At 36.9% G+C, this 5,087-nt stretch overlaps 1 non-coding gene across 1 annotated transcript; it reads right to left on the bottom strand.

Moving 5' to 3' along the window:
* Positions 1–720: 720 nt before the first annotated feature.
* On the bottom strand, positions 721–793 carry TRNAW-CCA (transfer RNA tryptophan (anticodon CCA)). The gene has a single exon. It is a non-coding gene; the product is annotated as a tRNA-Trp (tRNA).
* Positions 794–5,087: the final 4,294 nt, after the last annotated feature.

The following is a 5,087-nucleotide window of genomic DNA, read 5'->3' as shown; positions in this document are numbered from 1 at the left end:
AGTTTCTTTCACAGAAACTCTGGACGCTGTTCAAGGGACTGTGTCTGAGTCCGGCCCAGAAGCCTAGGAGTGGGTGAGTCAGTGTGCCAGCCCGGTTCAGAGTTGTTTCTCAGTTTGCCTGGCCTCGGGGTCCTATGGGTGTGGACCCCCTTGGTCTTCAAAGCCAGATGCTTTGGGGGCAGGTCATCAGGTTCAGGTCTTAATAGATGGGATGCCCCATGTAGGGTAAGAACCTTTGCTCTTCAGCCAGAAGCCCCAGGTTTTGCGTTCTCTCCCAATTATTGGTCCATATTTGGTCCATATTTCATATCATATTTCAAACTAATAATCCTATGTTGATTAGTTAAGCATTATTAATAAAAGAATAACAAAATCTAGATTCAAATAGAATATTTTAAATCTAAGCATCAAGAAGGCTTTTAAATTTCAAAGTTATAGAAGAGATACTAGAAAGTGAAAGTGAAGTCGCTCAGTCGTGTCCGAACCATTATTAATAAAAGAATAACAAAATCTAGATTCAAATAGAATATTTTAAATCTAAGCATCAAGAAGACCTTTAAATTACACAGTTATAGACGAGATACTAGAAAGAAAGTGAAGTGGCTCAGTCGTGTCCAACTCTTTGCCACCCCATTTATTGTAGCCTACCAGGCTTCTCCGTCCATGGGATTCTCCAGGCAAGAATACTGGAGTGAGTTACCATTTCCTTCTCCAGGGGATCTTCCTGACCCAGGGATCGAACCTGGGTCTCCTGCATTGGAGGCAGATGCTTTAACCTCTGAGCCACCAGGGAAGCAGATACTAGAGGCAAAGAAAAATAACTTGATTATTTAGAAATGTAAAACAGTAGGAAATAGTATTAAAAGGAAAAACTCGTCAAAAATAATTGGCAATGTATATGACAAAGAAAAGCTTAATTTTTTTTTAACCAAATAGAGCTCATTCAAAATCATGAGAAAAATTGCTAGAATTAATGGACAGAAGGCATGAACGCACAATTCACAAAAGAGGAAAATCAAATGGCAAATAAACATATGGAAAAATATTCAGCTTCATTAAGAAATGTGAATTAAAATGAGATGTAATTTTACCTTCTAAATTATCAAATATTTAATTGTTTTGAAGACTGATATTGATGACAAAGCAGAGGAAAGCAATTTAGGAATATGTGTCAAAAGCTTTAAAATGTTAATAATTTTTTGGCCCTGTCATTCTATTTCCAGAACCTGTCTTGAGAAAATAATTCAAAGCTGAACAAAGATTTTTCATTTTTACAGAATATTGAAAATCATGAAAAAAATTTAAACCAAGAAATGAGGAAAGTAAGTTATAAGTTAAGTAAATTATCTCCATATTAAAGGATATTGTGATGCCATTAAGATTGTGTTTATGAGCAGTATAATAGTATGACAAAATGTTATTATGCTAGGCATAAAAAGATAAAAGTGTGTAATTCCTTGCAATATGCTTTACAAAAAGACTAGAGGAGGGTCATCAAAATATTAACAAAAATTGCCATCAGTGCCATCACTGTATTTTGGGCCATGTTGGATAAACCCAGCCAAATTCTTGTTTTTTGGCTCTGTTTTCTCTTGATGCCAGGTGGCTTACCACCCTTCTGTTAATTCATAATTTCCTCAGTCAGATGACAATAAATTCAATTTGATTGCCTCTTCCTTTCCATTAGTGATATCAGCAGGTGATCTTGATTATGTTTGAGACATTTTGGCCTCTTAATCAGGTTTCGGAATCTCTTTAGATTTTCTGAGAAACACATTTGCAAACAGATTTGGATGAAGTTCTTTTGCAGATGACAGCTGTCACTTATTAAGTGGATTCAACTAGCTTTCGTTTTACAGAATATCACTCTCTCGGTTGGTCCACAAATTCTAGGACTGTGTTTCTTTGGAGCCTATAGCCTTCCTTGTGATGATTATACCGTCTTTTATGTTTTGTCCCCCTCCTCACCCACATGATCTTGATTTTTTTCTTTCCTTGGCTACAATGTCAGGTTTGTCTGTTTGGAAGCCTGCATGTGCGGGAGGAAATTATCCAGCAATCTGACCCAGTTTAGAAATCTTGGTCTTCCAGTCAGGAAGGCAGGTAGGTCAGTCTCCTTGCTGTTCACTCAAGACTTGCCCTTGAACTCATCACTTTTCTTTGTTGAGCCATTCCTTTCTCTGTCAACGAGACCTAGATAGCAACCGTGGGTGCATAGAACCTGCTACCTGTTTCCCCGGTCCTAACAAAGATGAGGTTAGCTTGGCACATCTTCTCTTTACAAAACTCATGCTGACTTCTGGCAATCACTGTGTCCTTTCCAAGTGCTCATAAACTTCTGTTTACTAATCTGTCCTAATATTTAACCACGGATACATGCAATAGAACATTTGCCTTATTCTTGAAAATTGGAAAATCTTATGTCCAGTTTTATTCTTCGGGTCTTGCTCTTCATGGTTGCTCGAAGTTTATCATAATAATACCTGCATGCTGTTTTAGTCTGCTGAACATAGTTAATCTGTGTGTAGAGACCTCATTTCATTTAGCATTATGTGCTTTCTTTCAAACTTACTTTACATGTAGGTCTTTGATTCCCCTGCTGATGATTGATGTTAGTTCTATCCTTTTCAGATGGAAAAGATAAAGCCACAACGGAATGAAGTAATTGTTTTTCTATGCAATCTGTAAACCATATTCTCCAATAGATTCAAAACCTATTGTGTTCTTACTCTAAACATATTTGGCTTTAACATTTTCTATAAATCTCAACTACTTAGTGCTTCTTGGAGGTTTGTGACAGCCTTTTACTATGACCTGAGGCAGATTATTTAAATTTGGTTTCTTCATCTGTAGAAAGGGAGCCATATTAGTGATTTATATCACTGAATTATTATGAAGATTGAATGAATCAACATTTGTGAAGAGTCCAGAGAGTCAGTACTACCTATATGTTAAATAAATATTCGTAAAAAAAAAAAAAATTTGTGCTCTCTGGAGAAACTCTCTCCCATTTTAGTATATGCCATTCATTTTGTTTGATTATTGGGATTATCATAATTGAATGATCAGAACTTATTTCTTCATTAATGAATGCTATAGAGTAGCCTTATCCATTTATAAAGTACATACTATGTATTTGGTGTATTATTTGTTAGTAAACTGTTTGAATTGCTTGATCATTTTGATTGGAGCTGATTAAAATTTCCATATTGTTAGAAATGATGACATTTGAAAAAGCTTTTATGACCTCTATGTGTTCTTGGTTTTGATACATTTTTTTACAAGTTAATTAATGGATTTATTTTAATTTTTTAAAATGTTTTCTTTTCTATTGCTGCTACTGCTGCTAAGTCGCTTCAGTCGTGTCCGGCTCTGTGTGACCCCATAGATGGAAGCCCACCAGGCTCCCCTGTCCCTGAGATTCTCCAGGCAAGAACACTGGAGTGGGTTGCCATTTCCTTCTCCAATGCATGAAAGTGAAAAGTGAAAGTGAAGTAGCTCAGTCGTGTCCGACTCTTCTCGACCCCATGGACTGCAGCCTACTAGGCTCCTCCACCCATGAGATTTTCCAGGCAAGAGTACTGGAGTGGGGTGCCATTGCCTTCTCCTATTGAGGTACAGCCCATTAACAATGCTATGATAGTTTCAGATGAATAGAGAAGGGACTCAGCAATACATATACATGTATCCATTCTTCCCCAAACTACCCTCCCATTTAGGCTGCCCCATGACATTGAGTAGAGTTACATGTGCTATACAGTAGGTCCTTGTTGGTTATGCATTTAAAATATAGCAGTGTGTGCATGTCCATCCCAAACCCTCTAACTATCCCTTTCCCCAGTCCTTCCTTCTGGCAACCATAAGCTCATTCTCGAAGTCTGTGAGTCTGTTTCTGTTTTGTAATTTAATGTGTGGGTTTTGATACATTTTTAAAAAGCAAGGAACTGATACCATTCTCATTCTTACAGAGAATCATAGTAGTTTAATACAAGGTTTGTGTTTTTCCCCACTGATGTGTATTTGAATGATGACAAAACGATTTAAATCTCATCCACGAGGTTATTAAATATGATTTATAACCCTTATCTATAAAGTGACTAGCAGATTTATGTGCTAGAAAGTTCTGATAATTTTTATGATTACTAAATATAAATCAATTTTTTCAACTTTTATGTGAAACATATTTCTTTTCCAACTTTGACAACTAGATACTTAGGTAAATTTCTCCATCCCAAACTTCCATGACTTCTATCTTGATTTTCCTACTCTGATTTAATAACCTTAGTTCATAACTAGCTTTGGTCCCTCTTTAAAATTAGCTTAGAAAAAAAAAAGCTCAAATGTATTATATTTAACACATACATTTCTGCTGCAACTCCCACACCTAAATGCATAAATATGTATTTTGTCTCTTTTTCCTTTGGAGGATATGTAAAACTCAATGTTTGTTGCAGTTTCCAAGGTTTTTCCCTCCCACTTTTGAGCAGTAGTAGAGAAGCTCTGTAAGAGAATGTATAGACGTTTTAGTGATTTACAAAATGTACAGCTCCCTGAAACTGTCTAGGCAGGATTTGGCTAAGTGAAGAGCAAAATATCTTAGGAAATGAATCACTCATCTCTATAAAAGTAGGTGAAGTATTTCCAGTTTCCAGTCAGGATGACAACATGAGGCAAAGTGTACCTGTTCTCTACTGGCATTTCTTCTTTTTTTCCTTTTTTGCTGTGATGCATGGCTTATGGTATCTTAGTTCCCTGATCAGGGATCAAACCTGTGCCCCCTGCAGTGGAAGCATGAAATCTTAACCACTGGACTGCCAAGGAAGTCCCTCTACTGGCATTTCTAATCCATCCAGATGAGCAGCAAAAGGAGAGTTAGCAGTGCTTCATGCTTAATGCTTATTGTACACCCATTACATTGATGGATAATGTGTATAAAAGTGACCCAGAGGACACTTAAAGGTCTTTTTTCTTGCTCCAGCCCACTTTGCCAGCCTTATATACTGAGACCTCCCCACTAGGGCCTGACATCCTGGCTAAATTGAAATATTTGCTACTTCCTAAGTCTGTCCCATGTGATTTGCTATCTA

Source organism: Bos grunniens, chromosome 11 (assembly GCF_055505025.1).
Source record: "Bos grunniens cultivar Pamir isolate PY7600 chromosome 11, Bosgru_T2T1.0, whole genome shotgun sequence".
NCBI lineage: Eukaryota > Metazoa > Chordata > Mammalia > Artiodactyla > Bovidae > Bos > Bos grunniens.
This window is presented reverse-complemented; position numbering and strand designations above follow the sequence as displayed.